This window comes from Petaurus breviceps, unplaced genomic scaffold (genome assembly GCF_028583685.1).
Source record: "Petaurus breviceps papuanus isolate PSGF00001 unplaced genomic scaffold, PetGlider_PUasm1.0 189, whole genome shotgun sequence".
Lineage (NCBI taxonomy): Eukaryota > Metazoa > Chordata > Mammalia > Diprotodontia > Petauridae > Petaurus > Petaurus breviceps.
This window is the reverse complement of record NW_027185809.1, coordinates 16030370-16042595: the sequence shown is the minus strand read 5'-3', so window position 1 is coordinate 16042595 and position 12226 is coordinate 16030370. Positions and strand designations below refer to the sequence as shown.

Sequence of the window (12226 nt, the reverse complement as noted above, 5' to 3'; positions counted from 1 at the left end):
CCTTTTCAAAAGTGGGTGCTTCCAACTTCCTTCCCCCCAACCTGCCCTCCCTTCCATCATCCCCCCTCTCATCCCCTTCCTCCCTACTCTCCTGCAGGGTGAGATACCCTATTTAGTGTGTATGTCATTCCCTCCCTAAGCCAAATTCAATGAGAATAAGGTTGACACATTCCCTTTTGCCTTCCTGTTCTTCCCCTCCATTGTGACCATTTTTCCTTGTCTCTTCTATATGAGATAGTTTACCCCATTCTTTCTTTCTCCATTTCCTCTCATTATATTCCTCTCTCATCTCTTAATTTCACCTTTTAGTATCATACACATTCACATATGTATTCATATGCCCATATACCCTCCTATATACACATATATACGTATGCATTGCATGTATATATATATATATTTACACATTTATATTCCTTTCAGCTATTCTCATGCTGAGAAAAGTTTCAAAAGTTACAATGATCATTTTTTCATGTAGAAATGTAAATAGTTCAACTTTGATTATCTAATGATTTCTTTTCCCTGTTTACCTTCTCATGCTTCTTGTATCTGAATGTCAATTTTTTCTATTCAACTCTGGTTTTTTCATCAAGAATGCTTGAAAGTCCTCTATTCCACTGAATGACCATATTTTCCCTTGAAACATGATACTCAGTTTTTCTGGGTAGGTGATTCTTGGTTTTAATCCCAGCTCCTTTGACCTCCAGAATATCATATTCCAAGCCCTTCAATCCCTCAATGTAAAAGCTGCCAGATCCTGGGTTATCCTGACTGTGTTTCCACAATATTCCAATTGTTTCTTCCTGGCTGCTTGTAATATTTTCTCCTTGATCTGGGAATTTCAGAACCTGGCTATAATATTCCTAGGAGTTTTCTTTTTGGGATCTTTTTCAGGAGGTGATTGATGGATTCTTTCAACCTCTATTTTGCCCTCTGTTTCTAAAACATCAGGGCAATTTTCCTTGAGAATTTCTTAAAGGATGATTTCTAGGCTCTTTTTTGGATCATGGCTTTCAGGTAGTCCAATAATTTTTAACTTATCTCTTGTGGATCTATTTTCCAGGTCAGTGGTTTCCCCAATGAGATATTTCACATTGCCTTCTATTTTTTCATTTGTTTGGATCTGTTTAATAGTATCTTGACTGCTCATAAAGTCACTAGCTTCCATTTGCTCCAATCTAATTCTGAAGCAATGATTCTCCTCATTGAGCTTTTAGGATTCTTTTTCCATCTGGCAAATTCAGCTTTTTAAGGCATTCTTCTCCTCATTGCCTTTTTGAGCCTCTTTTGCCATTTGAGTTAATCTATTTTTAAGGTGTTATTTTCATCAGTCAGGTTGTTGATTCTCGTTTCATAATTTTCTTGCACTGTTCTCATTTCTCTTCTCAATTTTTCCTCCACTTCTCTTATTTAGTTTTCAAAATCCTTCTTAAGGTCCTCTATGGCCTATGAATAGCTCGTGTTTTTCTTGGTAGTCTTTGGTGCAGGAGTTCTGACTCCACTGTCTTCCTCCTGTTCCATGCTTTCATCCTTTTGGTCCCCAAAATAGGAGTGTAAAGTTGGGTTCTTCTGTTTGCTTTGCTTACTTTGCCTGCTCATGTTGTCACTCAATTGCTTGACTTTTGGGCTTTTTGCCACAGTAGGACTCTGCCACCAGACAGGGGAGGTTTATCCCAAATGCTGGGTTTTTCTCAGCTGCCAAAGGTATTAGTTGGGTGCCCTCTTTGAAGCCTCCACATGCTCTGGCAAGCTGGTCACACACACCAGAACCTCCACACCTCACTTTGTCCTTAGTATCTATGGGTTGATAATTCTGGAAACCACCACAGCTGCTGGTGATCTGAAGTCCCTCCAGCCAGTGGCTGGTCAGGCCTGCCCTGAGGCTAAAACCTCTGGCTAGAGTGGGGCTGGGGTCAGCTCACAGAGCACTGCACTGGCCACTTCCTGCCGGCCTGAGGGCTGTCCTCAGTGGGAGGTTAGCTTCTCTGTGTCATTTTGTGGGTTCTGTCGCTCCAAAGTTTTCTAAGAATCACCTTTTACATGAATTGGAAGAGGTGGGAGAGAGAGCCCCGAGGAAGTCCTGTTTCTACTCCACCATCTTGACTCCACTCCCCCTCTCAATTACTTTATTAGGAACAGGGCTAGGGACTGTGATTTCGTTACTCTGTCAGTGTGTGTCAGTACCTTTTCAGAAGGTTAACACAGAGAGGTTCCATGATCTGCCTCCTGTCACATAGCTGAGGTGTCAGAGGCAGGCAGGACCAGCACCCAAGTCTTCCTGATTCTAAAAGGCCAGCTCTTTGTCTTCTGTAACTGACTGCCACCCTATAAAGTGCAAATCTTGTTAAAGTAGTGGGATAATCTTTTAAAGAAGTGCTTTCTTAGTACAGCAAAAATAGGGATAGCTACTAAATCATCTTTATTTCATAGTTCTTAATCATATGTCTTAGAATACTGCCCAGGGTGAAAGCCATCTACCCTATAATGAGTATTATAAATGCTTTGTTGTTGTTTCCTTAAATCTGAGTCAAGTAGGTAAGTATGGATTAAGAGCGTACTATGGGAAGACAGAATCAAGAAAGCAGAGTGGTGGGAAACAATTCTGTGAGCTCCAGTACACAGAATCCTCCAAACAGATCTAGAAAATGCACTAGATCAAATCCTGATAGGAAAATCCAGGAAAAGTCTCAGAGCCTCGTCCAGCCCAGCTTGGCATAGGGAAACAAACACGAAGGTCCTTGGGTACTGTGGGTGGGTTGAGCCAGAAGCACACTGAAGAGGGAGCACTCCAGCATCCAGGGAAAGCTTGTGAACTGAGGCAACAGAAGGCCTCAGACTCACCCTGAAACACCCATACCGGGTCACTGCCAAAAGGGCAGGCACCAACTGTCAGCTTTATTGCCCACTAGGGGACCTGGATAAGGGAAGAATTTATGACCAAACAAGAAGCAGAGAGGATCATGGGAAGTTAAATGGGTAATTTTGATTACATTACATTAAAAAGGGTTTACACAAACAAAACCAATACAGCCAAGATTAGAAGGAAAGTAGGAATGGAGGGGGACGGGGAGGAAGGAGAATTTTCATAGCAAATTTCTCTGACAAAGCCCTCACTTCTGAAATATATAGGGAACTGGATCAAATTCATAAAAATAAGAGCCATTCCCCAATTAAAAAATGGTCAAAGGAACCAGACAGTTTTCAGAAGAAATCAAAGATATCTATAGTTATATGAAAAAATGCTCTAAATGACTATTGATTAGAGAAATATACATTAAAATAACTCTGTGGTACCAACTCACAACCATAAGATTGGCTAACATGATAGAAAAGGAAAATGACAAATGTTGAAGGGTATATGGAAAAAAAATGGGACATTAATACATTGTTGGTAGAGTTGTGATCTGGTCCAAACGTTCTGGAAAACAATTTGGAATTATGCCCAGAGGTCTGTAAAACTATGACCCTTTGACCCAGCAATACCACTGCTAGGTTTGTACCCCAAAGAGATCAAAGAGAAAGGAAAAAAGCCTATGTGTGCAAAAATATTTATGTATGGAAATCGAAAGAATGTCTATCAATTGGGGAATGGCTGGTCAAATTATGGTGGAATACTATTGTGTTTAAAGAAATTATGAGGGGGATGGCTTCAGAAAAATCTAGGAAGACTTACATGAACAGATCTAAAACGAAGTGAGCAAAACCAGAAAAACATAGCACACAATAACAACAATATTGATCAGTTGTGAAAAACTTAGCTACTCTGATCAATACGATGATCCAATAATTCTTAAAGACTCATGATGAAAATTGCTAGAAAAAATCCAGAGAGAAAACTAATGAAATCTGGGAGCAAATTGAAGCTTAATTTTTTCATTTTATTTTTCTTGTTTTTCTTTTTGCAACATGGATAATATGGAAATATGTTTTGCATGATTTCACATGTATATTTTATATCACATTGCTTGCTTTCTCAGTGGGTAGGGGAAAGACTCAGGGAGGGTGATAATTCAGAACTCAAAATTTGCAAAAAAATTAATATTAAAGACAAATAAGTAATAAATGTATTTAAATTTTTTTTAAAAAGAAATATATTCTTCTCAACAGGGAAATAGGAAAAAAGCCAAAGGGGAAGAGTAATTAGAGGGAGGGTAGATTAAAGGAGGGATTATTTCTAAGTAAAACAAATTCTAAGGATATATACAAAAATATTTATACCTCTTTTGAGGTGGCAAAGAATGGAATCTGGGAGGGTACCCATAAATTGGGGAATGAATAAATAAATAAGTTATTGGTATATGGATGTGGTGGAATACTATTGTGCAGAACTGGTCAGCACAATAATATCAGCATATGACCAGCAATATCAGCATAATGACCAACCAGGATTCTGGAGGACTAATGATGAACCTTGCTACCCATTTCTTGATAAAGGAATGAAGGATTCAGAATGCAGAATGAGACAAATTTTTTTTAGGACATAGCTAATGTGAAAATTTGCTTTGATTGACTATGCCTGTTTGTAACAGGTTTTGGTTTTCTAGGGTTCTCAATAGGCGATGGAGTAGCATGGTGAAAAGGTAGATCTTAATTGATTAAAATATATTTAAAACAGCTTCAGAACTCTTTGTACATCATGACCAGCCACAGTTTCTAAGGGTTCATGATGAAACATGCTGCCCACCTCCTGACAGAGCTGATGTACTCTGAGGGCAGAATGAGACATTTTTCTTTTCTTTTTTTTTTTTTTAGATGTAGCCTGTGAAAAAATTCGTTTTGCTTAACTATACATACTTGTAACAGGGATTTCTCTTTTTTCCCTTGCTTTCTCAATGGGGGTGGGGGGTGGGGTGGGGAATGGAGAGGGGGGGAGGAGAGAAGATTCATTATCTGAATCACTGCCAAGAGTTTGAGATGATTCCTTTGTCAAGTTGTCCATTTATTTACAGGTGGTGAAGCTTTTCCCAATGTTAGTATGTGCTAGGCTAGTACCATGTTGGACTTCATATGTTTTAAGTTTCTCCTGGAGAGGCCTTTCTCTCAGGGCACTGGGTTCCATGTACTAAGTCATCATTGCTGTCTAGACATTCAGTCCCCTCATCCAGATAATTGTCTAAATCATCAGCTTGTTTTACCAGAGTCTGGGCCCAGAATCTTGTCAGAGTAATTGAGGAAAGAATCAGCATTAAAGGTAACAGGAAGGTCAGACAGCTCCCAAGGGCAGCTCTGCTCAGGTTGTCTTTGGACACAAATGCCTTCACAATCTCTGTAACTTTGGTTGTCATAGGTCTGCTTCTCTCTTTTGGGAGTAAGCTCAGGTTTGTCTTTACCAGTTGCTTCCTACAGAATCTGGTCCATCTGAACCCTTGAAAGATAAAGCCAGTGTGATCATCATCCTCTAAAGTGAAATTAGCTTCTTTTTTAAGCAGATCAAAAGCATTGTTTGTAAAACTAAGATTTCTTCCCCTAAACCTAAATCAAGAAAGCTTTCTGCCCCATTCACAACTTGCTGAAAGTAGTTCTCTACCCCATATAGTCTCTCCAGATACTTAGCAGAGCCTTCTATCTCTCCCTCAAAATAGCTATTCTGTTTCAGGTGATCAAAAAAGCCATTCCCAAGAGAGGTGGTAGTCATCAGAGGCTTTTTGAAATCAGAAAGTAGACTGGATTTTAGCACACAAAATCTCAAAGCCACACACGTTTCATGTCCAGTTGATGGGTCCAGTACTTGGGGTGGGGCTGGGAAGGCAGACTGTACCCACTGCAGGCAGTCAGGCACAAAACTTCTGTTGTACCAGGACAAACACTTTGTAAATGTTACTGAAGCCATGACATCTGTTTCTGACAAGAACATTTTGCAAGTTCAGCAGGCTCCTAGGATCCTGTAAGTAAAAGGCCTGGAGTTGCAGTTACCAGCCAAGGACATAGCTTCAAAATTGCCACAGCAGCAACCAAGAGGAAGCTGTGAGCTAGATGAGTGGATATTTTCCTGGGTACCCTTTGGTTCACCTGTTCACTGCAGCCTATACAGATGTAATGGCAAGCTAAATAGGATTTTTTTGCTATTTTTCTGGATTGCATTTTAGCTCATTAAGTGCCTTTGAACCTTGCCTTTGATTATATCAAGTCTTTGATTAGAAACAGTATACATTGTATTGCCCTTAATAGGGCTAAGAAAGTGTGAAGATCTTCCCTTCTCTTAATAGGCTGAAGGTAATCAATCACATGGGAGCTCACAGTGAGAGGAGCTTGCAAAAAGGGTAGAATAGGAAGGAACAGATAAGAGTATACACAGAGCTGGGGGCAGGCAGAATTGAGAGAGAAAATGTTTATGATGTCGACGGTCTGTCTGTTGATCAGTGTTACTTTCTCAAGACAGAAGTTGTCTGTTGTTCTGCGTTGATTTCTCAGACAGAAGCCCTGTCTGTTGTTATGTATTGGTTTCTCAGACAGAAAGTAAATTGAGATAGCACTAATAATGTGTGTAAATATTGTTGCAGCCCTGTTAAGCCTTATTTTCCTAGAAACCGAAATGGCAAAGAACTTGGAGTGGACCTGTCCACATGAGCTGAGATATGGAACAGGAGCAGAGAGCTGTCTACATGTGAATCCAGGCAAGAGTTGGGAATGGTCAGTCCATGGATGAAGTTGGATAGTCACCCTGGAGTTAAGATAAAAGAGGACTTTACTTGGATACTCTGTATTGACTGAGGAGATTGCGACTTACTGTGACCTAGGGGTGGATGGTGTTTATATTTTCTGCTACTCCTTAAAGATGACTATGATATATACTGAATCTTACGTTTTAAGACTATATAACCTTAGTAATGTTATGTTGTGGTGACTGTTTATGCTTTAGTTTCTTGAATGTGATGTTTCACTTTATTGCTGAATAGTTAGACCCTTAAAGTTATTCACAGTAGCAGCCCTCAGGAGAGCTGCCGTGATTGGCTTTACAACAGTAAGGCAAGGAATTTTTCAGAGGGCCTAACTGATTGTCTCAAGTGCCTGACTGATCATGGGAAGTGTGGCAGATAACCAGGCTATTTCTGAAGATTTCTGTGGTGCTAGAATCACAGATCACCAGTGAAAAGATACTGTTGGTGCTACTGTCAACATCCAACCATTTAAGGAGAAATTCAGCAGTTTTTAATAGCAAGAATTCACTGTCTTTAGTCCTTACTAACTCTGGAAACTTCTTTATCTGCTTTATCAGGTAAACAAAAAACCATTTGTCCTCAATATTATCTCCAAACTTACTTGCACCAAGATGAGCAGCAATGATCTTTAACAGGTTCGTATCTGAGATTAAGACTGATTTTGCCCATACTGGGTCATTGTTGTTGCAAAATGTTTTTGAAGGACCTCTGCATTTTTCTGGCTCTTGGTTCTTCTGGTAACAAAAACAAATGATATTTCACTGCAACTTCCACTACTACCAAATTCATATTCCCCTTCTTTCTTACCTTTGGAAAACTCAGCTCAGGCAGCCACCAGCAAGCAAGAAATCCAAGTCAGAAGGGAAAATGCTAAGAGAAGACTTGATGCAGGTGTACAGGAAGTCACTGACACACATCCACATCATTACTTCCAGTGCTGGCCAAAAATAGTCTTCTACTTCAAAGAAATTTTGGGCTTTGATTCAAATGAGCCCAAAGACGTCAGAATATGACATTGTTATAATATATTTTAATATCAATAACCTAATCAAGCTATTTTCAGATTTTGTGCTTTTTGGGGGGTTAACTCAAACTAATGTCAATCATAATCTAGGTTAGTACTGGGCCTGAAGTCAGGAAGACCCGAGTCAAATATGACCTCAAACACTTACTAGCTCTGTGACCCTGGACAAGTCACTTAATTTGTTTGCCTGAGTTTCCTCAATTGCAAAATGGGGATCATAATAACACCTACATCACAGGGTTGTTTTGAAGAGCAAACAAGACACTATTTGTAAAAGTGCTTAGTTCAGAGCCTGGTACATGGTAAGCGCTACATAAATGCTTATAAACCAAAGCTGAGACGTTTTGAGTTTGGCTCTGACAGAGGTCTGTGCTGTGTTACAACATAAGGGCAGAAATCAGGCCCCAACAAGTGCTAAATCTTAGCACAGATGATAACATTCAGGACCCAGATTAAGGGAATAGCATTAGGCCCATTCATCAGAGCAAATGTTCAGGCTCTAACACAGGGGCCATGTTTGGCCCTCTAACAATATTAAGCAATATTACTAGCCCCAGTGGCAGCAGGCAGCAGGGTAGACCACAAATGGCAGCACAATTAGCATCAGTGAAGGCTCCAGTGATGTGGATGTGCTGGCATGGGGAGCAGCGCATTGAAGGCCCATCCTATGGGAAGCCCTTAGTTTACTGTAATCTGGAACTAACAGTGACAGCACAGTTAGTAAATAATACAATTGCTCAGAATGAGCCTGGAAGTAATTATCTGGAGGTAGGTGGCTTGCTTTTTAGTGACCAGGGTAAAGTAAACTTATCTAGCCAGTCTCCATGAAAAATAGCCAGTCCCTTAGGAGAAACTTCTAAAGGGACAAAGACCTGATTGGTACCCAAGCATGGCCAATGTAGCAGCAGGGAAGTTGAGCCCAATTAAATGAATGCTATATCCTTACTTTTTTCTTTCCTACGTGCTATGGCTAAGTAAACTTTTTTCTGTTGTTTTTTTTTTTTATTAATTTATTTTTAGTTTACAACATTCAGTTCTAGTCCCTTGAGTGTCAAATTTTCTCCACCCCTCCCCCCTTTCGTGGCAGCATGCACTCAAATACAGATCTACAAATATCTTCACATTAATCATTAGTCAGGTTGTAAAGAAGGATTATAACTGATGGAATGAATAGTGGGAAAGACGAAACAAAACAAGAAAAAGAAACAGAGCAAGCGGTTTGTTTCGATCTGCATTCAGACTCCACAGCTTTCTCTGGCTGTGGATCTCTCTTTTGGAGTAAGTAAGCCCAGTCTATTCAAGTTAGCTGTCACACATACGTTGTGTCGGTAAACTTTCTGCTCCTCTCACGCAGCATCAGCTTACATAGCTCTCCAGGTTATTATAGTCTGTCTGCTCCTCATTTCTTATAGCACAAGAGTATTCCATTACATTCATATACCACAACTTGTTCAGCCATTCCCCAACTGATGGGCATCTCCTTGATTTTCAATTCTTTGCCACTGCAAAAAGAGCTGCTATAAACATTTTTGTACATGTGGATCCTCCTCCCACTTCTCTGATCTCTGGGATATAACCCTAGAAGTGGCATTGCTGGGTCAAAGGGTATGCAGATTTATAGCCCTTTGGGCATAGTTCCAGATTGCTCACCAGAATGGTTGAATCATAAACTTCCTTCTGTTAACTGTTAGATTGTCTAACGTCCCTTTTTATTCCAATCTGAAAGAAAAACTACAAGTCCAGTCCTAAGTCAAACAGAAGCCCTCCCTCAAATGTCTTAAGAGCAGAACTAGGGGAAGGTCTTTTCTCATCCTTCCCTTCCCACTTCACTCTGTAGGGCACAGAGAAGTCAAAACAATGGCCAAAATTTTTGATACTGAGATGGAGCCTCTTTACGATCTTCAAATGATAACTTCAAGCAGTTGTCATTCATTTTCTTTCTGGTCTAGACTGGAAGACTGCAGGGGAGGCATTATCACTCACCTCCTATAAAGGTTATAGACTGGAGGTGTTGAACGAGACATCAATTTTCAGGTACAAGGTAATAATTTTTGTTTGTTTATATTTATTTGTTCAAAGGGAAGGCTCCTATTTGCAAAGAAGTTAGTGGGTTGTGATAAATATAAAATCAAAAAGAAAAGAGCATTAATAAAAGTAGATGAAGGAAAACAAAGTCAAGGGGATATTAATGGGATAATTTTGTTTCTAGTGTTAAATTTAATTAACACTGACACGTTCATGGTTGTTAATTATGCTCATTAAAAATTTTTTCCCCCAAGGCCAGAGGCTTCTTTCTTGCTGGCCCAGGGAGTCCTTCAATCGAGTCCCATGCAAGCTTCCCCACATGACAAAGGGCCGTACATTCTCCAGATTAAGGAGGGTGAGACAGCAGGATGAATCTATAGGACAATGGTGGGGGTGAATCAAGATGAGAAAACAACACATTTTAGAGCTGAAAGCCAGAAGAAAAATATGTGGAATTAGTGAATATACGAAAGTGAGAAAGCAGGAAAAGAGGATTCAGGATGGAGGAAGATATAGGATTTATATATTTAGAGGGATACTTTGGGAGGTATACATGGAAACAAAGAAAGTATGTTTGGGAGAGAGGAAGGTAGATAGGAACTATAGTAGAAAGAGTGCTGGCTTGGAACCAAGGTTCAAATCCTTCCGTTTATTAATTGTATGGCCTTGGGCAAGTCACTTTATTTTTCTAGGCCTAAATTTCCTCATCTGTAAAATGAAAAGGCTGGATTAGATGGTCTCTCAACATTTAGAGTAAGAACCCTAAATAAAATACACCTTTTTTCAATGAAAATTTGCAATCCAATTCAACAAAGCAAGACTTATCAGTCTGATTACATTGAATACAATTTGGTGATTATTTAATACAGCATGCACAAATGAAGTCAAATGAATTGGCATGTCAAGCACAGAAATGATCTGCCACCTTATCAATCAAGGGACGCTCAAGACATGAATGCTGCTTGCTGCATTTGAATAGTGGAAAGTATCATAATGTTTGTTAAATTTCTCAGCGCTGAGTAATTACAACAAAATAAAATGACTTCTAAAAAACTAGAACTTAACCCTGAAACCTCAAGAAGTTAAATTCACTGAAAATTTTTTTGATGTTATAAAATCATAATGAATTCTTACATTTTCTTAGCTTATATTTTATTCAAATAAAATTATCTACACAGGTTATTTTATGAACAGTACACATGTGTAGTTAGGTAATTTTGGTTAAAAAAAAAAGATGCTGCTATATATAGTTTAGAAACAAGAAGTGGTATCTAACACAAATAAGAGCCACTAATCTATACATAAGGACACTCAGGGGAGGGTCACATCCTGTTTTAAAATATAAAATTACTTAGGTTTTACTGTATTTTTTATTATTTTGCTAAATATTTCCTAGTTACATCTTAATATGGCTCAGGTTACACACTAGGAAGTGTTATGGACCAAGTGGATTGATACTTCTACCTTAAGAGAAATTAGCTTTTAATCTATATTGAATCAAATTATTTCAATCCTTTTGGATCTGAGATCTCAAGTATTTTAAAATAAAAAAAAAAAAGACCAGTTGAAGAAATAAACAAGGCTATTCTACAGACAGAACTAGAAATAAAAGACTCAATCTGGCTTATTCATCTATTGAATGTACTGTTTTTAAAGCAGTTTATTTTTAACTCTAGCTGACTTATACCAAGCAGGTATAAGAATAAATTAGGCTCCAGAGCAACTCTAGCAGATGTGTCAAACCCCCCCAGCACGAGACCCAAAACTCCTGAGACCAGGACCAGATTAAAATGTAACTGGGAAAACAAAAATACAACATATTGGCTCATACATTTTGAATCTTTGCTTGGTTAATAAAGAAAAATGACAAGGCTTGGATCTATGTGAATTAAGTAGTAGGCCACTTGCAAACAATGATTCACTCGTAAGTCAGTCACCCCGTACAGGTCGGCAAATCAAAAGTCAAATCCATTCAGAATTTTTTTTTCCTACATTTTAATGTAAAACCATTTTTAGCTGGTTCACCAGGCTACAGTTTGTTGACCCCTGACCTACTACAAAAGATGTTCAATAAAACATTGTTAGCTACCAATCCTGTACCTTATCTGCCACTTGAGTATGATTAAAGTCAAAAGAATATACCAGATTTAGAGAAAGACCCCCTAGTTTCTAAGGTTTGGAAAGAAAACTAGGGAAAATGTGGATATTAGGAAAATGATAAATTGACAGTGTAGGCACACCCCAGGTAAAATAAAATTATAAATTTATCACTTCTTTTAATTGTTAGCTCGCTTCTCTCATTTTCTATATAACAGTGAGTAATTCGTGCTGAAATTCCAAAAGCTCTACGTTATGTAGCCAGGACATTCATTCACAGAAAGAATGTTTGAAGAAAGCTGAAGAACAGAAAATGTGGATTGACTGTTGTTACATAAAGGCTACTTCACTAAGAATCAAGAAATTCAGAGCAACAGGTTTAAAGCTGGGAGCTATATGGTTGAGACTTACTATGTCAGAG

General features: G+C 38.8%; 1 pseudogene; it reads right to left on the bottom strand.

Annotated features, from left to right (window-relative positions):
- Nucleotides 1–314: 314 nt before the first annotated feature.
- Nucleotides 315–12211, bottom strand: LOC138164302 (protein ecdysoneless homolog pseudogene; annotated as a pseudogene).
- Nucleotides 12212–12226: the final 15 nt, after the last annotated feature.